The sequence below is a fragment of the Oncorhynchus keta genome, chromosome 34 (assembly GCF_023373465.1).
Source record: "Oncorhynchus keta strain PuntledgeMale-10-30-2019 chromosome 34, Oket_V2, whole genome shotgun sequence".
Classification (NCBI taxonomy): Eukaryota; Metazoa; Chordata; class Actinopteri; order Salmoniformes; family Salmonidae; genus Oncorhynchus; species Oncorhynchus keta.
This window is the reverse complement of record NC_068454.1, coordinates 23,051,675-23,067,182: the sequence shown is the minus strand read 5'-3', so window position 1 is coordinate 23,067,182 and position 15,508 is coordinate 23,051,675.

Sequence of the window (15,508 nt, the reverse complement as noted above, 5' to 3'; positions counted from 1 at the left end):
ATTATCATAATTTTTTAAAAAATTTTATATGCGCATAAGGAATATGTTTTGTCCAATTCCAATATGATTTCATAGGAAGTCAAAAGTCAAAAGTCAAAAATGTCAAAATTTTGTAAAAACTTCACACACCCATAAAAAAGTGCTTTCTGGACCGTTTTTCGAAATTCTTTCGATTTTTTGTCAATTACACATGTGTAAGAACTGTATGAATATACTTTTGTCCAATTTTATTATCATAATTTTTTTTTTTTTTTTTTACATGCGCATAAGGAATATGTTTTGTCCAATTCCAATATGATTTCATAGGAAGTCAAAAGTCAAAAGTCAAAAATGTCAAAATTTTGTAAAAACTTCACACACCCTTAAAAAGTGCTTTCTGGACCGTTTTTGAAATTCTTTCAATTTTTTTGTCAATTACACATGTGTAAGAACTGTATGAATATACTTTTGTCCAATTTTATTATCATATTTTTTTATATATTTTTTTAAATTGTGCATAAGGATTTTTTTGTGGGCCAAATGACGTAAGAAATTTGACATGCTCAAAAATCCTGCAGAAATGCAAAATTGACTGGCCTGATGAACTCGGGATGGCCGGGCAGTGATAGTTGTTCCTTTCCATCACTCGTTGTGTTGACTTCATCATGTCCATTTTGTGATGTTTTTCACTATATAATCATATTGCAAGTGCACGTGCATTTGCAATATGTTTCAATGTGCATTTACCATATGAAATTTGACCTTGCTCAAAAATGCAAAATTGACTGGTCTGATGAACACAGGATGGCCGAGCAGTGATAGTTGTACATTTCCATCACTCGTTGTGTTGATTTCATCATGTCCATTAGGTGATGTTTTTACACTATAGAATCATATTGCAAGTGCGCGCGCATTTGCAATATGTTTCAATGTGCATTTACCATATGAAATTTGACATGCTCAAAAATGCAAAATTGACTGGTCTGATGGACACAGGATGGCCGAGCAGTGATAGTTGTACATTTCCATCACTCGTTGTGTTGATTTCATCATGTCCATTAGGTGATGTTTTTTCACTATAGAATCATATTGCAAGTGCGCGCGCATTTGCAATATGTTTCAATGTGCATTTACCATATGAAATTTGACATGCTCAAAAATGCAAAATTGACTGGTCTGATGAACACAGGATGGCCGAGCAGTGATAGTTGTACATTTCCATCACCTGTTGTGTTGATTTCATCATGTCCATTTGTTTATGTTTTCTCACTTTTGCAAAGTCACTGTGCATTTGCAATATGGTTCAATGGGCAGGTACCATCACGAATTTGTCATGCTATAAAAATCCTGCAGGAATGTGAAATTGACTGGTCTGATGAACACAGGATGGCCGAGCAGTGATAGTTGTACATTTCCATCACTTGTTGTGTTGATTTCATCATGTCCATTAGGTGATGTTTTTCACTATAGAATCATATTGCAAATGCACGTGCATTGTTGTGCAACTGGTAACCCAAAAATAAAAATATGGTTGTAAATGCATTTACCGGTCATTCTGATATTAATGCTCGCTATGGGAACACAGGATGGCCGGGCAGTGATAGTTGTACATTTCCATCACTCGTTGTGTTGATTTCATCATGTCCATTAGGTGATGTTTTTACACTATAGAATCATATTGCAAGTGCGCGCGCATTTGCAATATGTTTCAATGTGCATTTACCATATGAAATTTGAAATGCTCAAAAATGCAAAATTGACTGGTCTGATGGACACAGGATGGCCGAGCAGTGATAGTTGTACATTTCCATCACTCGTTGTGTTGATTTCATCATGTCCATTAGGTGATGTTTTTTCACTATAGAATCATATTGCAAATGCACGTGCATTGTTGTGCAACTGGTAACCCAAAAATAAAAATATGGTTGTAAATGCATTTACCGGTCATTCTGATATTAATGCTCGCTATGGGAACACAGGATGGCCGGGCAGTGATAGTTGTACATTTCCATCACTCGTTGTGTTGATTTCATCATGTCCATTAGGTGATGTTTTTACACTATAGAATCATATTGCAAGTGCGCGCGCATTTGCAATATGTTTCAATGTGCATTTACCATATGAAATTTGACATGCTCAAAAATGCAAAATTGACTGGTCTGATGGACACAGGATGGCCGAGCAGTGATAGTTGTACATTTCCATCACTCGTTGTGTTGATTTCATCATGTCCATTAGGTGATGTTTTTTCACTATAGAATCATATTGCAAGTGCGCGCGCATTTGCAATATGTTTCAATGTGCATTTACCATATGAAATTTGACATGCTCAAAAATGCAAAATTGACTGGTCTGATGAACACAGGATGGCCGAGCAGTGATAGTTGTACATTTCCATCACCTGTTGTGTTGATTTCATCATGTCCATTTGTTTATGTTTTCTCACTTTTGCAAAGTCACTGTGCATTTGCAATATGGTTCAATGGGCAGGTACCATCACGAATTTGTCATGCTATAAAAATCCTGCAGGAATGTGAAATTGACTGGTCTGATGAACACAGGATGGCCGAGCAGTGATAGTTGTACATTTCCATCACTTGTTGTGTTGATTTCATCATGTCCATTAGGTGATGTTTTTTCACTATAGAATCATATTGCAAATGCACGTGCATTGTTGTGCAACTGGTAACCCAAAAATAAAAATATGGTTGTAAATGCATTTACCGGTCATTCTGATATTAATGCTCGCTATGGGAACACAGGATGGCCGGGCAGTGATAGTTGTACATTTCCATCACTCGTTGTGTTGATTTCATCATGTCCATTAGGTGATGTTTTTACACTATAGAATCATATTGCAAGTGCGCGCGCATTTGCAATATGTTTCAATGTGCATTTACCATATGAAATTTGACATGCTCAAAAATGCAAAATTGACTGGTCTGATGGACACAGGATGGCCGAGCAGTGATAGTTGTACATTTCCATCACTCGTTGTGTTGATTTCATCATGTCCATTAGGTGATGTTTTTCACTATAGAATCATATTGCAAGTGCGCGCGCATTTGCAATATGTTTCAATGTGCATTTACCATATGAAATTTGACATGCTCAAAAATGCAAAATTGACTGGTCTGATGAACACAGGATGGCCGAGCAGTGATAGTTGTACATTTCCATCACCTGTTGTGTTGATTTCATCATGTCCATTTGTTTATGTTTTCTCACTTTTGCAAAGTCACTGTGCATTTGCAATATGGTTCAATGGGCAGGTACCATCACGAATTTGTCATGCTATAAAAATCCTGCAGGAATGTGAAATTGACTGGTCTGATGAACACAGGATGGCCGAGCAGTGATAGTTGTACATTTCCATCACTTGTTGTGTTGATTTCATCATGTCCATTAGGTGATGTTTTTTCACTATAGAATCATATTGCAAATGCACGTGCATTGTTGTGCAACTGGTAACCCAAAAATAAAAATATGGTTGTAAATGCATTTACCGGTCATTCTGATATTAATGCTCGCTATGGGAACACAGGATGGCCGGGCAGTGATAGTTGTACATTTCCATCACTCGTTGTGTTGATTTCATCATGTCCATTAGGTGATGTTTTTACACTATAGAATCATATTGCAAGTGCGCGCGCATTTGCAATATGTTTCAATGTGCATTTACCATATGAAATTTGACATGCTCAAAAATGCAAAATTGACTGGTCTGATGGACACAGGATGGCCGAGCAGTGATAGTTGTACATTTCCATCACTCGTTGTGTTGATTTCATCATGTCCATTAGGTGATGTTTTTACACTATAGAATCATATTGCAAGTGCGCGCGCATTTGCAATATGTTTCAATGTGCATTTACCATATGAAATTTGACATGCTCAAAAATGCAAAATTGACTGGTCTGATGGACACAGGATGGCCGAGCAGTGATAGTTGTACATTTCCATCACTCGTTGTGTTGATTTCATCATGTCCATTAGGTGATGTTTTTCACTATAGAATCATATTGCAAGTGCGCGCGCATTTGCAATATGTTTCAATGTGCATTTACCATATGAAATTTGACATGCTCAAAAATGCAAAATTGACTGGTCTGATGGACACAGGATGGCCGAGCAGTGATAGTTGTACATTTCCATCACTCGTTGTGTTGATTTCATCATGTCCATTAGGTGATGTTTTTACACTATAGAATCATATTGCAAGTGCGCGCGCATTTGCAATATGTTTCAATGTGCATTTACCATATGAAATTTGACATGCTCAAAAATGCAAAATTGACTGGTCTGATGGACACAGGATGGCCGAGCAGTGATAGTTGTACATTTCCATCACTCGTTGTGTTGATTTCATCATGTCCATTAGGTGATGTTTTTACACTATAGAATCATATTGCAAGTGCGCGCGCATTTGCAATATGTTTCAATGTGCATTTACCATATGAAATTTGACATGCTCAAAATGCAAAATTGACTGGTCTGATGGACACAGGATGGCCGAGCAGTGATAGTTGTACATTTCCATCACTCGTTGTGTTGATTTCATCATGTCCATTAGGTGATGTTTTTACACTATAGAATCATATTGCAAGTGCGCGCGCATTTGCAATATGTTTCAATGTGCATTTACCATATGAAATTTGACATGCTCAAAAATGCAAAATTGACTGGTCTGATGAACACAGGATGGCTGAGCAGTGATAGTTGTACATTTCCATCACTCGTTGTGTTGATTTCATCATGTCCATTTGTTTATGTTTTCTCACTTTTGCAAAGTCACTGTGCATTTGCAATATGGTTCAATGGGCAGGTACCATCACGAATTTGTCATGCTATAAAAATCCTGCAGGAATGTGAAATTGACTGGCCCGATGAACTCGGGATAGCTGGGCAGTGATTCTGGTTCATCTCCATGGCTCGTTAGGGTTGATTTCAGAATGTCACTTTTGGTGATGGTCCCTCTCCGTTTAAACATATTGCTAATGTACAAAAGTCAACTAGCAAGTCAGTGTCCATCAGTCAATTAGATGTCATTTTGACACCAAACTGATACCAATTGACACCAAACCCACTTTTTCCAACTCATTTAGAAGCCAACTATCATATATGTCAGAGCAGGCCCATAATTCACAGCGCCTTTAGTTTAAAACATAATAAAAACGTAAAACACATAGTTACGTTCTAGCTGCGGGTCCAGGTCAGACATTATGTGAAGGCCTATGTGAGGCGACCCCGAATCCCGAGTTTCGGCTCGATAGGTCCTTCGGTGCCCGAGTAAAACCCTAATTGGTGCTGAAAATCCACTTTTTTCCATGCCTTGCTATGGGGTCCTTGAATGAGCTATCGGACCGAAACGTTGGGGTCCGTCTCTATGGGCCGAGCCGGTTCCAATGCACCTAGTCTTGTGTCTCTGAGACTTTTCTAAATGTCGCCATTTTCGTAATGGTCAAAATGAATTGAAATCATTGCAAATGTACGAGGCTATTTCTCGGTCCGAGAACCTTCTAGAGCCACCTAACTCACCACGCACTATCGACCCGAGGTCTAGAACAGGTTTCTAAAGTTTCGGAACTCTAGGTCTGACGGTTCTTTTTAGCTCGAACAAAGCTAACTATTGGAGGCACTGTCTGTCTCTACAACCCCCAATACGTCCCTCCTTCCAAGTTGTGTGTCTGTGTGATTTAGTTTTCCTTTGAAATTTTATGGGAAAAATGACTGATTTACAGTTCATGGGGGTTGCCTAATCACACATATGAAGTTTTGGACAGATCTGACTTTTTTAACCCCTCGAAACAGCCCCTGAGACACCAATTAAGGCACTTCCGGTTGTCACAGGAAGCTATAAGTCAACACATATCCTCACTGGGCTATGCTTTTACAGAATCCTGAGTTTTAAGTCCTTACGTTAAGAATTGACTGATTTACACAGGGTTGAATGCACTATGTCTATCAAACTGCAGGCAGGTAATGGAAAAACACTTTTAGGGTGATTTTAACCACTTCCGGTTGGTCCAGGAAGCTTAGAATCAACACAGGTAGACCTCATACTGGCCTGATGGACTGTTACCAAAGACAGGTTCATACGGCATTCATAACCCATATAGACTTCAGGTTGAATTTAGGGGTAAAGGCAATGTATTCCTATGGGGAGAGAAATCAATGCAAACTATTTGAAGTAAACACCTTCTTTTAACTATTAAGGGTTAATGCCACACGGTCAAGGTTAGGCTTGCACGGATCGGAAGGACCTTAGGAACGTACCTGAGGTCGAATTGTGCTTCTCACCCTAACGGTTCTCTCACTGTCACCCAAAAGCAAATGACGTTGTGGGGCAGGCTTCATTTTGGGCCTACTTTTCTAATGGTCGCTGCGCTCAGACCGAGCGAGCTACGGTCAAGCGGGATATCTCGTTGAACTCGGCACGGCCTAGACATTATGTTTATGCCATTGCCTGCTCTCTGTGTCTTTGAGAACCACACTTTTTCACTCCATCCTTGCTGTGTGTGCGTGTGAGAGCTTTTCTTTGACATCTGTTGGGAGAGATGACTGATTTACAGTTCATGAGGGTTACCTAGTCACACATATGAAGTTTTGAAAAGATCTGACTTTTTTAACCCTCGAAACAGCCCCTGAGACACCAATTAAGGCACTTCCGGTTGTCACAGGAAGCTATAAGTCAACATATATCCTCACTGGGCTATGCTTTTACAGAATCCTGAGTTTTAAGTCCTTACGTTAAGAATTGACTGATTTACACAGGGTTGAATGCACTATGTCTATCAAACTGCAGGCAGGTAATGGAAAAACACTTTTAGGGTGATTTTAACCACTTCCGGTTGGTCCAGGAAGCTTAGAATCAACACAGGTAGACCTCATACTGGCCTGATGGACTGTTACCAAAGACAGGTTCATACGGCATTCATAACCCATATAGACTTCAGGTTGAATTTAGGGGTAAAGGCAATGTATTCCTATGGGGAGAGAAGTCAATGCAAACTCTTTGAAGTAAACACCTTCTTTTAACTATTAAGGGTTAATGCCACACGGTCAAGGTTAGGCTTGCACGGATCGGAAGGACCTTAGGAACGTACCTGAGGTCGAATTGTGCTTCTCACCCTAACGGTTCTCTCACTGTCACCCAAAAGCAAATGACATTGAGGGCCAGGCTTCCTTTTGCGCCTTCTTTTTTTTCAAGGTCGCTGCACTCAGAGCGAGCTACGGTCAAGCGGGGCGTCTCGTTGAACTCTGCACAGCCTGGAGACTATGGTGATGCCATTTTTTGTGTTGATTTCAGAATGCCATTTTGGTGATGGTCCCTCTCCGTTTAAACATATTGCTAATGTACAAAAGTCAACTAGCAAGTCAGTGTCCACCAGTCAATTAGATGTCATTCTGACACCAAACTGATACCAATTGACACCAAACCCACTTTTTCCAACTCATTTAGAAGCCAACTATCACATATGTCAGAGCAGGCCCATAATTCACAGCGCCATTAGTTTAAAACATAATAAAAACGTAAAACACATAGTTACGTTCTAGCTGCGGGTCCAGGTCAGACATTATGTGAAGGCCTATGTGAGGCGACCCCGAATCCCGAGTTTCGGCTCGATAGGTCCTTCGGTGCCCGAGTAAAACCCTAATTGGTGCTGAAAATCCACTTTTTCCATGCCTTGCTATGGGGTCCTTGAATGAGCGATCGGACCGAAACGTTGGGGTCCGTCTCTATGGGCCGAGCCGGTTCCAATGCACCTAGTCTTGTGTCTCTGAGACTTTTCTAAATGTCGCCATTTTCGTAATGGTCAAAATGAATTGAAATCATTGCAAATGTACGAGGCTATTTCTCGGTCCGAGAACCTTCTAGAGCCACCTAACTCACCACGCACTATCGACCCGAGGTCTAGAACAGGTTTCTAAAGTTTCGGAACTCTAGGTCTGACGGTTCTTTTTAGCTCGAACAAAGCTAACTATTGGAGGCACTGTCTGTCTCTACAACCCCCAATACGTCCCTCCTTCCAAGTTGTGTGTCTGTGTGATTTAGTTTTCCTTTGAAATTTTATGGGAAAAATGACTGATTTACAGTTCATGGGGGTTGCCTAATCACACATATGAAGTTTTGGACAGATCTGACTTTTTTAACCCCTCGAAACAGCCCCTGAGACACCAATTAAGGCACTTCCGGTTGTCACAGGAAGCTATAAGTCAACACATATCCTCACTGGGCTATGCTTTTACAGAATCCTGAGTTTTAAGTCCTTACGTTAAGAATTGACTGATTTACACAGGGTTGAATGCACTATGTCTATCAAACTGCAGGCAGGTAATGGAAAAACACTTTTAGGGTGATTTTAACCACTTCCGGTTGGTCCAGGAAGCTTAGAATCAACACAGGTAGACCTCATACTGGCCTGATGGACTGTTACCAAAGACAGGTTCATACGGCATTCATAACCCATATAGACTTCAGGTTGAATTTAGGGGTAAAGGCAATGTATTCCTATGGGGAGAGAAATCAATGCAAACTTTTGAAGTAAACACCATCTTTTAACTATTAAGGGTTAATGCCACACTGTCAACGTTAGGCTTGCACGGATCGGAAGGACCTTAGGAACATACCTGAGGTCGAATTGTGCTTCTCACCCTAACGGTTCTCTCACTGTCACCCAAAAGCAAATGACGTTGTGGGGCAGGCTTCATTTTGGGCCTACTTTTCTAATGGTCGCTGCGCTCAGACCGAGCGAGCTACGGTCAAGCGGGATATCTCGTTGAACTCGGCACGGCCTAGACATTATGTTTATGCCATTGCCTGCTCTCTGTGTCTTTAAGAACCACACTTTTCACTCCATCCTTGCTGTGTGTGCGTGTGAGAGCTTTTCTTTGACATCTGCTGGGAGAAATGACTGATTTACAGTTCATGAGGGTTACCTAGTCACACATATGAAGTTTTGAAAAGATCTGACCTTTTTAACCCATGGAAACTGCCACTGTGACACCATTAAAGGCACTTCCGGTTGGCACAGGAAGCTATAAATAAACTCATATCATGATTGGGGTATGCCTTTACAGAATCCCGAGTTTTAAGTCTTTACGTTAAGAACTGAGTTATTTACGGAGGGTTTAGTGAGTGTGTGTTATTTCAGAAAATCATAGAAAATCACAGAAATCTCGCAGAGCTCCGCAGCACACTTTAAAAAGATTCGTAAGAACAACCTGCAACTGGATCTGTAACCGTTGAAAAAAAAAACACCTATCCGTGAACATCACCAAGGTGTCGTTGTACGATTTCTCTTAAATGACGATAGATAAATGGCTGGTTCTTTTTTTTATTGACACCGGAGGCTCCTTGACTTTGACGTGAAGTGGAAAAATAATTTCTCTATTTTCATTTTGGACCTTTAATCCCAGATAAATGGCCATAACTCAAAACCGTTGAGGCCTAGACGCCATCTTGTTCGGGGCCAACTGCCCATTATGCCGCCCCTACGCTCACCGAGTTTCGGCTTCTAAATATTTTCAGTTTTCGAGATAAGGCCCCGTCGTGAATCGTGATGTTTTGTAGCAATAGCCATATGATTGCTTATGCCCTCTTGTGGGAATTTCCGGGACATGGGAAAAATGACATAAATCTTATTATTTTTGTAAAACGGAAACCGAATGTCCGACAACGTTCATTTGATGACTTCCTGGTAGGTCCGGCCCTGCCGCTCGCCCGACGCCGTCCGCGAATTTTACAAACGATTTCGGACGTCTAGTAAGGGACCGTACATTTGCAATATGGACTTTCTCACTAACCATACAGGTACTGCCGAATTCTTCCCTTAAGGTATGTTAGGGAGGTGACAACTGTCTGTCAGTAATGTTACGCAGTGTGGCTCGGTCTGGTGTAGCTTATTTCAGCTCTATCAGGGTTAGATGCAAACATAGTTCCTGCCCCAGGGGAAGAGGGAGGGCATCATCACACTGCATGTTCCTCCTCCTCCTCACCAGTCAATATGGGGATCTGTCAACAACAAAAAGTAAGATGTAAACAACAGATCAAAATTAAAAATGTTTGATGACAGTGCAGTATCTAATCTTAGACTATTTAAGAAGACAATAGCAGATAATGACAGTATTATAAATGATCATGCCTTAGCTGGTCATTACTGAGACGTGGTTAAGGAAGAATGTTTTGAATACTGATGTTAACCTTTCTGGTTTTAAGCTTTTTCGGCAAAACAGTTCTTCCAAAGGTGGTGGAGTGGCAATCTTTACCAAGGATCACCTTCAATGCTCGGTTGTCTCCAAGTCTGTCCCAAAACAATTTGATTTGCAGGTTTTAAGCATTACATTTTCAAATAGCACTTCATTGACTGTTACATTTCCTCATCTCCCACCCCTTCTAATGTGACTATCACCGACGCTTCTCCCTCTATTTCCACCTGCCCCGCTACAAAGTTTCTCCCTGCAGGCAGTCACTGAGTCCGAGGTGCTAGGAGCTCCTTGAACTTGACCCCACAAAAACATCTGGGTCATATTGTTTAGACCCTTTCTTCTTTAAGGTTGCTGCCCCTATCATCACCAAGCCTATCTCCAACCTTTTTAATCTGTCTCTCCTTTCTGGGGAGGTTCCCATTGCTTGGAAGGCAGCCACTGTTCGTCCTTTATTTAAAGCGGGATATCAAGCTTATCCTAACTGTTTCTATTTTGCCCTGTTTATCAGAAGTGTTGAAATAAATTGTTAATAATCAACTGACAGGCTTTCTTGATGTCTATAGTATTTGCTCTGGTATGCAATCTGGTTTCTGCTCAGGTTATGGATGTGTCACTGCAACCTTAAAGGTCCTCAATGATGTCATCATTGCCCTTGATTCTAAGCAATATAGCCCTTACGCACATTCCATGATCTAACGTTCTAAACACACTTCCTATCGGTGTGGCAATTTCCGGTCAGTTTAGTTGTTATCGACGATATAACGTCACTACCACTATGTAACAGTTTTTTACTAGGTGTCTTCAGGCCTCAAATTAATATTAATGATGTTCATCGAATTGTTAAATCAGCTTCAGAGACTCCAGCTAGCAAGAATGAAAAGGGGTTCAAGATGTATATAGGAAGCTACATAGACAACTATGAAGGTAAATACCAAGTCAGTGACAGATATAACGTTAGCTAGTTACTTCGTAAAATGATGTAACGTTGACATAATCTACTTGAGAACGTGTGTATTTTCGTTAGATTGGTTAAGTTATGCTTGCTAGCTATATTTGCTAGCTAAAAATAATTGTTATTCATGTCTTCTACACAGTATCTAACAAAGATACATTGACAGGGGAGACGTCTGCCTGCCACAGGTCCATGAGGAAGAGTGAAAAGCTGCACAGCATGAGAATAGGGAAAGGTTATAGATAGCTACTAGGGACCTTGTTAAACATCTCCTGTGAGACACTGTCATCATGGTCAAAATGTGTTTGAGACAGTGTCAGTGTTTAATCTTATCAGTAGATAGATATTAATGATGGGTCCCAATCCCAATTTAGAATTGCCCACTTTACCAAATAACCTGTTGATGCAGTGTTTGGTAATTGTGTTATTGAGACACAATCTATTCCTGTATAGTTAAATGAGCCCCTAGTTAATAAGACTAGACACTACTATGTTTATTGTTATTTATGGGCCTCATCATTCTTGTTTCTCACTTCAGTCACTTCACTTATCTTCACAGATGGTGTTAAAGCACTCCGTACCAGTGAGAGTGGTCCAAAGCCACTGCTCCTGTGTTGCAGGAAGTGCGGGGTGCAATCATCTGGTAGCCCTTCTTTACCAGACAGCGCACTACTCTCAATGATACATTCCTGCTGCACCACCAGTTCACAGCTGCACAGACACAGAACAGTGTTGGCACAAGCCAAGAACACTTGTGAGTCTATCAATATCCATTAAAAAATAATTCTGTAAAGTATTCAGCCTATGTAACAGTAAATCATTGTTAATTAGGGTATGAAGCCAGGTCCGGTTGGTGGGATAGAGTTCCGTAAACCAACTAACTCGTGTGCTGATGGAATAAGGTAAGTTGGAGGTTCCTAGAATGGAAACATTTTAGAAAACATTTTCTTGTATCCAGATGATAATGACAAATATTTGGGACAAAGACTGGGGGCAAATACATACATGTAATCTATAAATCTGTATATTTTAATTCATTTAAAAAGAAATTTCGGGCTTGTGCTGTTTCTGCAAAAGTTACATGAGTCTTTGTCATAGTAATCTCTCCAACCTGATGGTAAGGTTTTAAAATGTTTTGCAGAAGTTCTCTCTACAAAGCACTCAATGGATACATGCCTGACATGGACCTTCTCCGCGTCTCAGAAACGTATGCCAACTTTTCTCCACTTACTGCCCCTCTTGTGACAACAATGGAAATGTCAGCTGACGTGCCCCTGGTTGAGTCCGCCTTTGGGCCAGTGTAAGCCGGCAGTGTTCTGTCCTATCAACTTCCACAGCCAAAGACCCGTGAAATTGTGAAGATTACCGATGCCCCTTCTCCACCAATACTTCCCTTAGATGGCTACAGGCTTCAGGCTTCCCAGTGTGCTTACGTCCTTAGTCATCAGGAGCAGTTCCACCTCAAGGCATTAGAGACAACCTACGAGATGTCACACAAAGTCAAGGTTGCTACAAGGGAGCAGAGCAGCAGCCCGGAATGGCATCAGCTCAGGAAAATGAGAATAACATCATCTCGCTTCCAAGAGGTTTGCCATGTCCGGGGAGAGACCTCAGCTGACCACCTAGCTGAGCGGATGTTCAAGGGATCTGGTATGCAGACCATGGAGATGAAGAGGGGGCTAGTCATGGAGCCAGTGGCTGTACAGGGATCTGGTATGCAGACCATGGAGATGAAGAGGGGGCTAGCCATGGAGCCAGTGGCTGTACAGGGATCTGGTATGCAAACCATGGATATGAAGAGGGGGCTAGCCATGGAGCCAGTGGCTGTACAGGAGTACTGCACACTGAAGAATGTTAACTTCTTTCCGTGTGGCTTTGTAGTGCACCCAGATGCTCCGTGGTTAGGATCCTCTCCAGATGGAATCATATTTGATCCCAGTGTGAGACCACACTTTGGATTCTTAGAGGTCAAGTGCCCAAATGTACCAAGTTATGTTGACTGCCCTTATCTGAAGATACAGAATGGAGAGCTGAAGTTAAGTCGCTCTGGATAAGAGCGTCTGCTAAATGACTTAAATGTAAATGTAAATGTAAGAGATCTCATGCTTACGCCTGCTCATGCAGGTGCAAGGTCAAATCCTTCTCACAGGTTGTAGCTGTTGTGACTTTGTCATCTGTACACAGGAGGACATCCTAGTTGAAAGGATATATAAAGATCTACAGGTTTCAAAAACTATAAGAGAGAAGGTTGACCCCTTCTATTTTTACCACTACTTGCAGAAGTCTCTATCTCGCACCTGAATGGATCCCCTGCATGGGTGCCCAGTTTAGTGGTTTTATGAAAAATAAGTATTGATGTTCTTGTGAAGAAATCTACAGTAGAATAGATTTGTTTAAAAAAAATGTATTTCAGCAAATGTTCAACAGTTCAGTTAATCAATTACACATCTCTAACATTGTATTCAGTCTTGCATTCTGGTTATTCTGTTGACTTGATTTCTTTCCCCCACCCCTGTTACTCATTGCCTAATTAAAGCCAATACAAGCTCCACACAAACTGATATTAACTACAATACAAATGATTGATACATGTCGTAGATAAACAAATTATTATTTTGCTGCTAGCAAATTAACACATGTACATTTACACTGGCTTGTCCCATGCTCTGGACCGGATCAGAGACGGCACAGTCCATAGGCAGCGCACCTTGTTCTTCATCCCCCTCAGTCGGAGCAGGAGGTTTCAGTCATCTTCCCCAAACACCAGGTCTCTTTTGAATGTGCCAGTTCCACGCGAAGACAGTAGGAACAACACCTCTTTTTAGGTATTGTCGGCCCCCAATTTTCCCCCCAACAAAGTAAATTTCGACTAAATGTGTACTACACACCTTTGTGTGTTTGGTGACAGCAAAGTTGTCATGACGTACTGCCACCAACCACCTTTTTCTAAGCTCTTCATCGACCGGGAAACGATGGAAGCTCACAATACCATTACATTTGGAAGAAACTAAACACAGAGGCACTGAACAATGTTCATTAGCACCTCTTTCGTGGGGCTGTAATTTAAACATATTCATTGTGAACTATTTCAGTCAGAAATGCATTGACGATAGCTAGTAAGCTAATTATAAAAACAATAGTAGAACTCGCTCCGGAAGTCATCAACCCAATCGGAAGTAAATTAGAACGTTGGAGGCTGTATAATGGATAGAGCCTATTGTGCTGCTATTTTTATTGACTTGGCCAAAGCTTTTGTTACGGTAGACCATTACATTCTCGTGAGCCGGCTTAGGAGTATTGGTGTCGTTGAGGGGTCTTTGGCCTGGTTTGCTAACTACCTCTCTCAAAGAGTGCAGTGTGTAAAGTCAGAAAATCTGCTGTCTCAGCCACTGCCTGTCACCAAGGAAGTACCCCAAGGCTCAATCCTAGGCCCCACGCTCTCTCAATTTACATCAACAACATAGCTCAGGCAGTAGGAAGCTCTCTCGCCCATTTATATGCAGATGATACAGTCTTATACTCAGCTGGCTCCTCCCCGGATTTTGTGTTAAATACTCTACAACAAAGCTTTCTTAGTGTCCAACAAGCTTTCTCTACCCTTAACCTTGTTCTGAACAAAACAAAGGTCATGTGGTTTGGTAAGAAGAATGCCTCTCTTCCCACAGGTGTTGTTACTACCTCTGAGGGTTTAGAGCTTGAGGTAGTCACCTCATACAAGTACTTGGGAGTATGGCTAGACTGTGCACTGTCCTTCTCTCAGCACATATCAAAGCTGCAGGATAAGGTTAAATCTCGACTTGGTTTCCTCTATCGTAATCGCTCCTCTTTCACCCCAGCTGTCAAACTAACCCTGATTCAGATTACCATCCTACCCATGCTAGATTACGGAGACATAAATGTATAGATTGGCAGGAAAGGGTGCTCTCAAGCAGATGTTTTTTACCATTCGGCCATCAGATTCGTCACCAATGCTCCTTACAGGACACATCACTGCACTCTATACTCCTCTGTAAACGGGTCATCTCTGTATACCTGTCGCAAGACCCACTGGTTGATGCTTATTTATAAAACCCTCTTAGGCCTCACACCCCCCTATCTGAGATATATACTGCAGCCCTCATTCTCCACATACAACACCCGTTCTGCCAGTCACATTCTGTTAAAGGTCCCCAAAGCCCACACATCCCCGGGTCGCTCCTTATTTCAGTTCATTGCAGCTAACGACTGGAACGAGCTGCAACAAACACTCAAACTGGACATTTTCATCTCAATCGCTTTATTCAAAGACTCAATCATGGACACTCTTACTTACAGTTGTGGCTGCTTGTGTGATGTATTGTTGTCTCTACCTTCTTGACCTTTTTGCTG